We start from the raw sequence: 14,190 nt of genomic DNA, 5'->3' as shown, positions 1-14,190 counted from the left end.
CGGTGCCCTCACTGACCGTGCTCCACTGCAGTCGCCCGTATAAGTCCCATTCGAGGAGGGTAGGGTACCGGACTCTCACTGCGGTCACTACCCGATCCCACAAGGTAGGGTTGTTCCCAGTCCATCCATGTGTCTCCCTCAGGGCATTGTTAATGCTCTGTTGGTCAGACAAGCTCCGTAGGGCGTTCGCTTCCTGGTGAGAGAGGCTCACGTTGGGGGCCCCCTCATCCCACAGTCGGAGCAGCCATGTAGCCAGGTGCTCGCCCGGCCGCTGGCGGTACCTGTCCGCCAGCTGGGTCCGCTTCTTGATGGAGGAATCCCGAGTCTCAGTAGTCTCGGAGGGACCACAGGCACTTCCACCTGCGGGGGCCTCATCCTGACTCCCCTCCCCTCTTGTGGTGGACCTGGGACCGCATGGTGACGGGTCGAGCATGCAGGGGTTCAGGTAGGTAGGGGGAAGGCGGGCGCGAGGGAGCCCCTGCTCATATATCCCCATCAGCCAGCGATGCGTCCAGCCTGTCGCCGCGCCGGACCAGGGCTCGGATCTGAAATGGATCTTGCGGCCATCCAGCCCTGCAGGCCGCTTGTACTTGCTGTGCCTGAACCAGCCGGCAGGCGACCTCGGTACCCCCGAATTAGAGGTCATTGGCCCGGGTCTGAGCCGTTTGAATTGCCTCCTGCAGTGTGCAACATCGATGCCGGAGGGCCTCTCTCTCTTTCCCTCTGCAGGCAGGTATGCTGCAACTGGCCAGTAATCTCGACCTGGCGACTTAGGAGGGATGCCAGGAGCCAGAGGGCACCTCGTTTGCTCCCCTTGGCACTGGGGAACCCTGACTGCTGGAGGAGGGCCACCACGTGATGTCCCAGCCTTTCAGCACGTGGATCTAACTGCTCGGCCTAGTCCACTGGCTTGCCGTGGTCTTCCAGCATGCTGGCCAAGTTCCTGAATCCCTCATTATCATCTGTCCATCCAGGAATTCTCTCCTCAGTGCCTGGGCTAGCCTTCTTCCCCCTGTTCCAAAACATCCTCCCCGCGTCTGTGTCTAGCCGAGACCTTCATGACCCTGCTTGCTGCGCCAAATGTTGTATGAAACGGTTCTTTGACGTCTTAAAGGTAGAGGAACTATGGACACAGTCTCTGTAATTTAAAAATGCTTTAGTAACAAAGACAAACGCGGGGACAGAATGAATGGGAACAGATGCACACTCACACACTCTCAAGCAGGAGATCGCGAATGGGAAGGGAATCGCAACAGGGGTGAGGTGCGCGCGCGCTCGCACACACACACACACACACACACACACACATACAATATTTGGGTACAAATGATCAAGGAGTAAACAATACAATGTTTGAATACCTTGATTCTGGGCGGGCAAACATTTACTCTTTGGATTCGGGAGTCCTTAACTAACTGCCCTGAAGTAGTGAACAGCTTACCTCAACATCCTCGGAGTCAGAGCGAGAGAGAACCAAACATGCAGCACTTTTATACTGCTGAGGGGCTGGGTGGTCCAGCAAGGACAAAGGTGTTTTAAACGGGCCAATCGTAGGTGTGCTCAGGACAAAGGTGTTCGCACAGACCAATCCGAGTGGTCCAGGAAGGAAAAAGTTGTTTACCTAATGGGGTGGAGCCAAACCTTGATTGACAGTGGTGTCACTCTCTGCCATGCTCAATGGTGTCATCCCAGCCAGAGGGCTCAGTGTTGTCACAGTCACATGACCTTTTACACGACAGAAGTCTGGGACAGAATTGGAGCTAGAAGACTTCAAATGTTACCACGGCGACACAAGAGGCTGCAGATGCTGAAAATGGGGCAAAAAGAATCAGACCTCTGAAGGACTCAACGGTCAAGCAGCATCTGCGGATACCAGGTCTTGACCAGAAACTTCGACGACCCGTTTGCCTCTATTGGCATAAACGGGTGATTGACAGGTTGAGTTCTTACAACAGTTCTTTTTCTGCTTGATATTTAATATATTATGTCGAAGATCATTACCCGGAGATCTGTTGTGTCCATGGCCACCATGCGGAGGGACAGATACATTTTCAAAGTCCTCGATTTCCTCTGGAGAGGATCACCATCGTCAGTAAGTTCGCTACAGAATATAGAACAAAGAATCGAGGGATAGCTGAAAAGTTATGGAAAACAGTTCAGACATGCTGCCTTTGTGACATGCGTACTGCCTTTTCTTTCAATATATAGATGTTGAAACAGGCAAAAGACGAGCGTCCGGTGAATATAGATGAATCGATCAGTTCCAGAAATTTCAGCTAAAACTCATCATGTATGCATGTACCTTACAATCATTGAAAATTATCGACCCAAATAAAAGTCGTGTTTGAAGTAGAAACAGTCAATTAAACTCGAACCGTTTCTATTGCCTTTTCTCCATTCCCGACGTCCTCAGGAGCCTGCACTTTAACAGAGCGGGAGCTGGTGAAGTAGTGACGGCCTTTGCAGCCCAGCCAATGGGAAAAGATTTCGTGGTGTAACTAGTTCATCATGTGCTTGTACATTCTTGTGTTAGTGGCGGAAACAGAAGCAAGGGATTACTGATGGAATTCCCCAGGGTAAAGGAATGATTGGCATGTTCACTGTCATAAATAGTATTTCCAGAAATATAATTTACAGAAAATATGGCGTCCCTGAGAGCCCATGGTTTATCAAGGGGCCTTTAGCACTCTCGGAGATATCGTGTTGCAGTTCTCTGTTTTCCGTCATTCTGACCCTGGAGGGCACAGAATTAAAATTGCCATTCAAACACTCGAGTATATTACACGTGGACTGTTGGAGAACATTCACTCCCAGGCCGTTAAACCCCTCCAGGATATTATTCAATTTAATTGCCAACACACTTTCGCCGTCGATAGGCACCCTTCAATCCGCAATATTGCATTGTTGTTTGTGGCTCCACAGCTCAAAGGGTAGAGTCCGTTATTGTAAATCAGTTCACATGTTACGGAGGTTGCTCAATTTTGACCTCCCGAGAGCAAAACTCGATCTCACTCCACAACTGATGAAAGGCAGGAAGAAGCAAAGTTTCAAGTTGACTGGGGTTCTAGGTACATTGATCCTGTAAATGTACATAAATCAAATAGCATGACCGAGGTTGACTACTCTTCATGTCTCGGAGACAGTGAGACTTGTAGAACTCCGGCTTAGCGATACAAAGCCCTGGTCTGAACACCCCAAGAACACAAAGGAATGTTGAAGACGCAAGACACGGGGAGGGAGAGTCCGGTCTCGGATATTAAGTAGCATGGCTTGACTCGAATATTCCGACTACTCCAGAGTTATATTATATAGAAAGATTAAAACACGAGCTGAATTCCCTGAGATGTATTGAGGAGTAATTTGAATGAGGTTCCGGAATATCAGGGGATCGGCTACAATGGATGGAGATAAAAGGCCCCGCCCCCGGAGTGGTGCGGGAGGTGGGGAGAGATCCTGGCAATCCGGGATGGAGACTGAACATCAGAGCTGAGAGCTTCAGACCGCACTCTCAGAATCTCAGGGCAAGGGTCACGTGTTCTTCTCAAATCACACTGTAAGTTACCAGACACCAAGTTAGAAAACATGGAACAGTATAGCACGGTACGGGCCATTCGGACCACGATATTGTGCCAACATATATAAAGCTACTTTACGATCAACCCATCCCTTACTTCCAACATAGCCCGTAACACTCCATTTTCGACACATCCATGTGCCTAGCTAAGAGTCTCTTAGATATCCCTATTGTATCATCACTCACGACTATCTGTGTAAAGAAAAATAGCTATAATGTCTCCCCGAAACTTTCTTCTGTTCACCTTAAACAAATGTCCTCCAGCATTGGCCGTTGTCACCCTGGAAATGGTGCTGGTTGCCCATTCTATCTATGCCTCTCAAAATCTCAAACACCTCTATCAAGTCGCCTCTCATCCTCCTTGGTTCCATGGTGAAAAACCCTATATCGCTCAACTTTTCCTCACAAGATATCTTCTCTAATCCAAGAAGCATCCTGGTAATCTCCTCTGCACCCTCTCTAAAGCTTCCATGTCCTTTCAATAATAAGGCGACCATAACTGAACACGGTTCTCGAAGTGTGATCTAACCAGAGTTTTATGGAGCTGCAACATTGCCTCGCGTCTCTTGAATTCAATCCCCCGATAATATAAGGCCAGCAACCATACGCTTTCTTAATTAACCTGTCAACTTGCGCGGCAACTATGAGGGATCTATGGACTTGAACTGCAAGATCCCTCTTTTGCCCCACACTGCTGAGAATCCTGTCATTAACCTTGTACTCTGCCTTCAAGCTTGATCTTCCAAAGTGTTTCACTTCACTATTTTCTGGATTGAACTCCATATGCCACTTTTCCGCCCAGCTCTCTATCCTGTCTATATCCCGTTGGAACCTAGGACAACCCTTTACTTTGTCCTCAACATTGTCAACCTCAGTGTCATCTGCAAATTAAGAATCCACCCTTCTACTTCCTCATCGAAGTCATTAATATAAATCACAAAGAGCAGGGGTCACAGAACAGATCCGTGAAGAACACCACCAGTGACCGACCTCCGGGCAGAATACGCTCCAATTACTATCACCCTCTGACTTCTGTGGGCAGGCCAGTTCCGAATCCACGCAGCCAAGCTTCCATGGATCCCATGCCCCATGACTTCCGGAATAAGCCTGCCATGGGGATCCTTGTTAAATGCCATATACATCACATACAATCCTCTGGTGTCAATTATGTGGCCAGGGAGGACACAAATATCATCGTCAACGCCCCGGAAGTCTCTTTCCTCGCTTCCCGTAGTAACCTGGGGTATATTCCGTGTGGCTCCGGGGATCTATCTATCCTAAAGAAGGTCCAACAATGCCTCTTACTTAACCTCAACATACTCCAGCGTGTGACCTCATATTCGCCCAAGTCCCTCTCCCTGGTGAATACTCAATTAAAGTATTCACGAAGGGCCTCCTCTATCTCCTCCGCCTCTAGGCATATGTTTCCCCTTTTATCCCTGAGCCGTCCTACCCCCACTCTCGTCATTCTCCTTTTCTTCACGTACTTGTAGAAAGCCTTGGCGTTTTCCATGATCCTGCTCACCAAAGCCTTCTCATATCTCCTCGCTCTCCTAAATCCATTCTTACGCTCCTTCCTGGCTACCTTGTAATTCTCAAAGAGCCCTGTCTGGATATTGCTACCGAAACTTGGTATACTTCTTTCTTCCTGTTTCATGTTCAATTATTAAGAGATTGGGAGGTTCAGATTACATATTTTACTTCTTGTGTTTGTATACATTCACTGTTATTCTTGTAATCCCGATCTCTTGGTATCATGTGGATAATTACTATTGTTATGTATATGAATTTGAAATTTAAGAAAATAATTTGAAAAGAAAGATCGGCCTGTGAAGGAGTTGTATCCCAGGTCCACATCGTTCAGTAAGGGCATTGTTCTGAGAGCGGAAAAGAGATCCTCGGTGCAAGAATCTGTGAGATGGTTATCCCACAGCCTGTAGATCAGAAAGAGTGAGGGTGAAGGACACAAGAGACGGTGCGAATACCCAGTGCTGATCAATACCATAATTACTGTTTCTATTAATGTTTAGTGTCTGAAATCCAGTGTCTTTTATCACAATCTACCATAGTCTTTTAATTACACCGATTTCTGTATTTTGCACTCCGGGTTCCTCAGAGCCGCAGAAAACAGTTTGATTCCTGGATTTCCCAATTCATTATCGCTGAAGTACAGCTCCATCAGTGAGCAGTTTGTACTGAGAGCGGAGACGAGATCCTTGGCACAAGAATATATGAGAACGACATGTCTCAGCCTGGAGATTACAGAGCCTGAAGGTGACGGACTCAGACAGACAGGAGACAGTGCAAATCTCGTGTTTGTGAGGAACAGATTTGTTGCGTCTGTATACACAATTTCTCGCAATCTGAAACTTACCCCAGTGTATGTATTTTACAGTACGTCTTCCTCAGTGTTGCAAACACCAGTTTCACTCCTGAATCTCCCAGGTTTTGATCCAGTGTAATCTCAAGCAGACAATGTGAGGAACAAGCTGATTCAAACCTTGGGTCTGAGATAATTTCTCTCCCTTGGATGTTTCCGAAAACAGTAAACACTTCAGGGACTTAGTGACCGGAGTTTCCTTCAGTATCAATGACCCTCACAGTTATTCACGGAATGTCAGTAATTTATACAATGATGTTTTGCAAGTTTGGCTCTTGATATGTCTGTGTGAGAGGATGAGGGGGCGGAGTCGTCCAGACAAGGGGGTAGGTGGATGCAGTCAACTGTACGCGGGGGATAGGGGTGGGTGAATCTGTGTCACACGGGAGAGTCACACAGAGGGTATATACGTTACAGGAGGGGTAGTCACCTAGCCTGCGTTCTTTCACTGATTGAACTCAACGTGCTCCTCCTCCTAAGGAAGAATAATGCTCCGACACACTGTCTGCTAGACTTAGCGTCAGCTTATGAGCCAACAACATGGAGAAGGAACCTCGTCAATGGACATAACAGACAGTGAGAATCACAGGAATAAAAGTTCAATATATCAATGGCTATTCTTTCCAAGTGTAATAAAATCTCCAACTTCCCTTCACAAAGAGCCATTTTCGCCTGTCCAGTCCTTGGGGAATTACTGACGGACGCTCTGGTCATGTGTCACAAGTGCTCAGAATCTGTTTTTCTACAGTTGTATTCATACTATTTATTTTCCTTCACATTGAAACAGCAAAGAGTTATTTTACAATTTAGAGACAGAGGCAAATAAACAGTTACATCAACTCCCGGCACTTGTGCAGATCAGGTCCCAGCCGCTGGAGTCCTTCACACTGAATGTGGCAACGCTCCAGACTGAGGTGTTTAATTGCATCACAGCGCCAAATGGCATGAGACAGTCAATCGGGGTCAGTCGCAATCCAACCAAAGAGAATATTTCTAAGATTCCAGTGCGGCCTAAGCCGGTCTAAATAGAAGTTCAGATAGTGCAATGTGTTAATGAAACTTCTTACAGCGGTTTCATTGTCTGCTCTTCTGATTTGCTGTTCAAAATCCTGATTCACCCAGGTAATAACTGAGTAGGTTGTTTGACGATGAAATAGATCCGTAAACTCTTCCAGGCGCCGAGATGAACCTGGGGAGGAGAGACCAGCTACAAAACAGAGAAATATCGCAAATCGCCCATCTGTCGTGCTGTGGGCGTCAGTGAGGAGTTTCAGGATATCTCTGCGAATTGGAGTCAGGAACTGTGCGAGTTCAACTGCAGACTCTTGGATGTTCAGGAGTGGGAATGTGTACAGGCATTCCGGGCAGAATTATCTCTCTCCAAATGTTCCATCAGGAACCCGGACAGAAGCTGGGAAGGCTGCAGAATGTACTTGATCAAATCTCCATCTTTAAACACAAACTTCTACTCGTACAGTCCTTTGAAGGCCATCTGACCAACCCTCAGTAACACATCACGGGGGCTTTCAATCTCACAGCCGTGGTTTTTCAAGATCTTTTAGATATAGTAGGAATAAAGTTGGCTGATGGTCTTGGGAAGTCGCTGCGTGTCCTTGTCTTGACATCTACAGCTGAAGCCAAATTGGAAGGGTTGGTATATTTTCCCCGTGGCCCAGTCATAATCTTTTTTTACCATTGTTGTTTTTCAGATCCCCCGAACTCAGGCCACTGCTGCTGAACTCCCAGATTTGGGTTTAATGCGGGTAAAGCTGATGTGGAACAATTGATCAGTCGGGATTTTTTCCCAGCTCTTTCCGATGATCTTCCTCTCTCCATTCTTCATGGTCTACACCACTTGCCAGCAGCTCAAGCTCGATAAATTTCCGATCTCGAATAACGGAAATGACCGTGAGTCAGCGTATTGATCAACCAGTTGTACAACATCAGTCTTCACCTGCAATGTTTCTTAGAGTTTACGCTGAAGATCTTACATGGAAAACAGAGAAATCCAAAATAGCTCACATGAATAAAGAACTTGAATACTCAACTTAGTGCACTATTTTTAAGTTTACAAGTATCAGCCCAATGCTTCGATTGATCTTCTTACATAATATACAAATCGGTTCACAGGCACGATTCTAACAGCGAGCAATGACCCAAAAATATCTGATGCTCACAATTTTATATTATAGTCATAGGCTCGTACAACACGGGAATCAGCCATTCGACCCAACTCATTCATGCCGACCAAGTTGCCTGCATGATCTTCTCCCATCTCCCTGTTTCTGCCCATATCCCTCTGAATATTTACACTCCATTTACTTGACTAATTTCCTTATAAATGTCGCAATTACTTCCTCTGCCATTTCCTGCAGCAACTTGTTATATCTACGCACCAACCTCCAGCGAAAAGCTTGCTCCTCACGTCCCCTTTAAATATCCCCCTGTCGACTTAAATCTAGGCCGTTTAGATTTTTACTGCTCTACGCTGGGAAAAAGACGGCGACGATCCACCCTACTTAAGCCTCTCTTGGTCTTATATTCCTCCAAGTGAAACCTTCAGCCTCTTTTGCTTCAGCGGAAAATACCCAGTCCATCCAATCCTCTCCTAAAAACTCAAGCCCTCCAGTCCTATAAACATACTTGCAAATCTGTTATGCACCTCTCAAGTGAAATTATATCCTTCCTATATCTGCTCCACTAGAACTGCATACAGAACTGCGTATGGTCTCATCAACATCCTGTATAGTTGTAATATGATGTCCCATCTCTTGTACCCAATTCCTCGACCAATGAAAACAAGCCTGTTAAACGCCTTCGTCATCACCCTCTCTACCCGTGTCACCACTTTCAGGGAACTATGTACCTCTATCCCTTGATCTCCCTGTACTGCAACATCACCCAAACCCTGCCATTTACTCCGTCAATCCTCCTTGGGATTCATTTAGCAAAATGCAACATTTCGTTTGTGCCCAACTTAAACTTAATTCACTTGATCCACTTTCTCAATTGGACCAGATCCCGCTGAAATCTTAAATGACCTTTATCATCCTCCACCACACGACCAATGTTGGTGTCCTCTGCAAACTTACAAATCATGCCAAATACATTCTCATCCAACTTGGTACTACAGATGACGAGCAACAATGGACACAACACCGATCCCTGCCGCACACCGCTATCCATAGTCCTCCAGTCTGATAAACTACTCTCCACAACCACCATCTGACCTCTATCACGAAGCGAAGCTTGTAACCCGCTGACTAGTTCATTCTGGATCCTGTGTGATCTACCTTCTGAACCTTATCAAATACTTTGCTGAAATCCACGTTGAGAACGTCTACCGTCCTTCCCTCGACGGTGTTCTCGGTCACGTCTTCGAAAACCTCAATCAAATTCGCTGTGTTTGTTTCCCCCAATGTGGCACAGGCCACATCCTGAACATCTAATATAATGCACTGAACTGGAAAAGTGCGAGCGAATCACTGCTTCACTGGGACTGTGCTTGTGTCCCTGAAATGAGGGAAGGCCTTCAAGTCAGGGCTTCAGCAACTGCTCGGTCTCAGGCGGCCTGCAGCTGAGCCCGCATCATCCGGGGAAATCGCCAACTGTCTGGGCGAAGAAAGGGTTTCAGTCGTCCGGTTCCAGAAACTAGAGAGAACCCTCAATATTCGCATATTCTCTGCATATTCATGTGCCTATATTAGACCCCCTATCGGATCTGCCTCTAGCACCACCCTAGACACTCACCACTCTATGTGTTAAAACTTTACTGCGCAGTTCCCCTATGAAATTCCCCATCTCGTGTTCAATGCATGCCCTCTAATATTAGACATTTCGATCCTGAGGAAAAGATAGCCGTTGTTTACTCTTACCTATGCCTCTCGTTATTTTAAATCTCTGTCAGGTATGCCCTCAGCCTTCGCCGTTCCAGAGGGAAAAAAACAGGTTTGTCAAACCTTTGTAACACATTCCCTCCAATACGGGCAGCATCCTGGTAAACCTCTTATGCACCTTCTCCAAAGCTTTTACCTCCTTCCTGTATGGGACAACCAGAATTGAATGCAATACTCCAGATCCCACCTAACCAGAATTTTATAAAGCTGCACCATACCTGCCCGACTCTTGAACTCAATGTCTCAACTCAACTCTGCCTCTCTCCTCACAGTCCGTGTCCCCCCTCCTGCCGCCTAGTGCCCCGTCCCATCCCATCGCATACACCCCATCTCACTCCATATCCTACTTCAAGTCGCACAACACTACGGCCCATTTCTGCCGCTTCCACACGGCAAGCCCAGCCTCTATCTCAATCCTCTATTATCATTCCCGGGTCGTGTTATAGTACCCCCAACGTCTGGGCTCATCGATGTGGACTCCTTTACAGGGACGAGACCAATTTTATAATAAGCGAACTGTTCACAGAGCACTTCCGCTCTGTCCGCCACGAGCGAGCAGTTGCATATCATCTCAGCTCCCTTTTCCATTCCCTCACAGAACAGAACCAAAGAACCATAGAACACTACAGCACAGAAAACAGGCTTTCGGCTCCTCTAGTCTGTGCCGAAACTTTATTCCGCCAGTCCCATTGACCAGCACCCAGTCCAGAACCCTCCAGACCTCTTCTGTGAATGTATCGATTCAATTTATTCTAAAACCTTAAGAGTGAGCCCGCATTTACCACGTCAGATGGCATCTCGTTCCACACTCCCGTCACTCTCTGAGTGAATTTCCCCCTAATGCTCCACATCAACATTTCCCCTTTCACCCTAAAGCCATGTCTTCTCGTACTTATCTCTATTAATTTAGGTGGAAAGTGCCTACTCGCATTTACTCTGTCTATACCCCTCATAATTTTGTAAACCTCTATCAAATCTCCCCTCATTCTTCTATGCTCCACGGGATAAAGTCCTAACCTGTTCAATCTTTCCCTGTAACTCAACTCCTGAAGAACCGGCAACATTCTAGCAAATCTCTGCACTCTTTCAATCTTACTTATATCCTTCAGAGAGTGAGGTGATCAGAACTGTACACAATACTCCAAATTTGGCCTCACCGATGTCTTATACAACCACACCACAACATCCCAACCCCTATACTCAAACGTTGATTTATGAATACCAGGATGTCAGAAGCCTTCTTTACAAACTTGTCCACCTGTGACGCCACTTGCAGGGAATTATGTATCAGAATCCTAAATCCCTTTGTTCCTCCGCATTCCTCAGTGCCTACCATTTACTGTGTATGTCTTATCCTGATTTGACCTTCCAAAATGCAACACCTCACACTTGTCTGCATTAAATTCCATCCGCCATTTTCTGGCCCATTCTTCCAGTTGGTCCAGATCCCTCTGCAAGCTTTGAAAGCCTTCCTCGCTGTCCACAATGCCTCCAATCTTAGTGTCATCAGCAAACTTGTTGATCCAATTTACCACGTTATCATCCAGATCATACATATAGTAGACAGACAACAATAGTCCCAGCACAAATCCCTGAGGCATACCAGTAGTCACAGGCCTCCAGTCTGGGAAACAATCATCCACTTCTACTCTCTGTCTTCTCCCACCCAGCCAGTTTCGAATCCAGTTTACAACCTCTCCATGGATACCTAGTGTCTGATCCTTCTGAACTAACCTCCCATGTGGCACCTTGTCGAAGGTCTTACTAAAGCCATGTAGATAAAGTCCACTGCCTTTCCTTTATCTACTTTCTTGGTAACCTACTCGAGAAACTCTACAAGATTCGTTAAACAAGATCTACCACGCGCAAAGCCTTTCTGACTATTCTTAATCCTTGGCTGTCCAAATACTTGTATATCCGATCTCTCAGAACACCTTCCAATAATTTACCTACTACTGATTTTAGGCTCACTGGCCTGTAATTACTTGGTTTAAGTTAGAGCTTTTTTTCTAAACAACGGAACAACATCAGCTACCCTTCAGTTCTCCGGCACGGCACCAGTGGCAAAGGACATTTTAAATATATCTGCCAGGCCCCTGCAATTTCTACACTAGTTACTCTCTAGGTCCGAGGAAATGTCTTGTCCGGCCTGGGGGATTTATCTACCTTTATTCGCTGTAAGACAGCAAGCACCTCCTCTTCTTTAGTCTCTGTATATTCCATGACACTACTGATTGTTTCCCTTCCTTCCATATCCAGTAAGCCAGGTTGCTGATTAAATACTGATGCAAAACAAAATGTTTAAGATCTCCCCATCTCCTGCGGCTCCAGGTATAGAAGACCACTCTGATATTCCAGGGGACCACTTTTCTCCCTTACTATCCTTTTACTCTTAATATACTTGAAACCCTTAGGGTATAACTTCACATTATCTGCCAAAGCAACCTCATATTTTCTTTTTGCCTTCCTGGTTTCCTTTTTTTTAAAATTTTCTTACATTTTCTATACTCTTCAAGTACCTTATTTGTTCGTAGTTGCCTATACTTGTTATACAACTCTCTCTTTTTCATAACCAGATCGCCAATATCCCTTGAAAACCAAGGTTCCCTATGATTGTTAACATTGCCATTAATTCTGGCAGGAACATGCAAACTCTGCACTCTCAAAATTTCGCCTTTGAAGGCTTTCCACTTACTGAACATATCCTTGTTAGAACACAACTTATCCCAATCCACTCTTCCTAGATCCTGTCTCATTTCCACAAAATTGGCCTTTCTCCAATTTAGAACCTCAGCTCGAGGATCAGACCTGCCCTTATCCATAATTAACTTGAAACTAATGACATTGTGGTCATTGGACCCAAAATGTTCACCCACACATAATTCTGTCACCTGACCTGTCTGGTTCCCCAATAGAAGATCAAGTATTGCATTCTCTCTCGTTGGTACGTCTATATATTGATTTAGAAAACTTTATTGAACACATTTGATAAACTAAGCCATCGATCCCTTTCACAGTGTGGGAGTCCCAGTCAATATGTGGAAAGTTAAAATCCCCTACTATTACAACTTCCTACTTCTTACATCGGTCTGCTATCTCTCTACAGATTTGTTCCTCCAATTCTCACTGACTATTACACGGTCTATAATACAACCCTATTAGTGTGGCCACATCTTTTCTGTTCCTCAGCTCCACCCATATGGCCGCTGTAGACGAGCCCTCTGTGCTGTCCTGTCTACGCACAGCCGTGATCTGTTCCCTGACCGGTAATGCCACTCGTCGCCCTTTCATCCCTCCCGATCTATCACGTCTGAAACAACGGAACCCCGGAACATTAAGCTGCCAGTCCTGACCTTCCTGCAACCGTCTCACCAATAGCAATAACGTTGTAATCCCACATGCCAATCCACAGCCTAAACTCATCTGACTAACCTACAATACCCCTTGCATTGAAATAGTTGCACTTGAGAACATTACTATCACGTACAAACCTTTGAGTTCTGTCTATACATGCAGTCCTCGCATGATCTTTATCCTCCTCTGCCTTCTCCACTGAAAGGTTGAGGTCAAAGTCGAAATTGAAGAGTTCCTCATATGACGCCTGGCAATCTTACCTTCCCATTGTGTACACTTTAAATTTTCCAGCTTCAGGTAGCTCTCACTCCCAATATGTCTCATTTCAATTGGTTTAGGTCCTCTTACCCCTTAGTTTCAATAACCTACCTCCCGGACATGGTCCGTCTTCCCGCCCCCTCCCCCCGGCTTCTGTTTCCAGTTGCATATCTGTCCTCTGTTATCTGGTTTCACTTTATACCTTCCTTCATGATCAGAATCCAGCATCTATAGCTCTTGTTCCTCCACTTATTTCCCTGAAGCCTCTGTCCTTACATTCACACTCTATCCCCCAGGACATCTCACTGTATTCCTGTTTCGAGCCAGCAACCCAAGCCTCTGTATCCCGCCTGTGCTCCTCCACGCCCCCACCCAGCTCCATCTGCCTATCATGGCTCACTCCACCTAGTTCCACTTATTATTACCGACCTCTGCCTCGCATCTTATCCCCTCCCCTGACTATTCTTGCTCTTAGCTTTCAGTCCTGATGTAGGGCGTAGACCCGAAACGTCAATCAAATCCCCCCCACCCCCAAAAAATGTTGCCTGACCCGCTAAGTTTTTCCAGCAGGTTCCTTTTGCACCAGATTTCAGACTGGGCAGTCTTTTGTGTCTCCTCGGTACCCACTCACTCAGTTTGTCTCCAAGTCCATGAAGTCTCCTTGTATCGTCATCAGGAGACATGGAAAGATGACCTCTGGTCATCTTATATAAGTCATTGATATTGCT

Source organism: Pristis pectinata, chromosome 45, assembly GCF_009764475.1.
Source record: "Pristis pectinata isolate sPriPec2 chromosome 45, sPriPec2.1.pri, whole genome shotgun sequence".
NCBI lineage: Eukaryota > Metazoa > Chordata > Chondrichthyes > Rhinopristiformes > Pristidae > Pristis > Pristis pectinata.
This window is presented reverse-complemented; position numbering follows the sequence as displayed.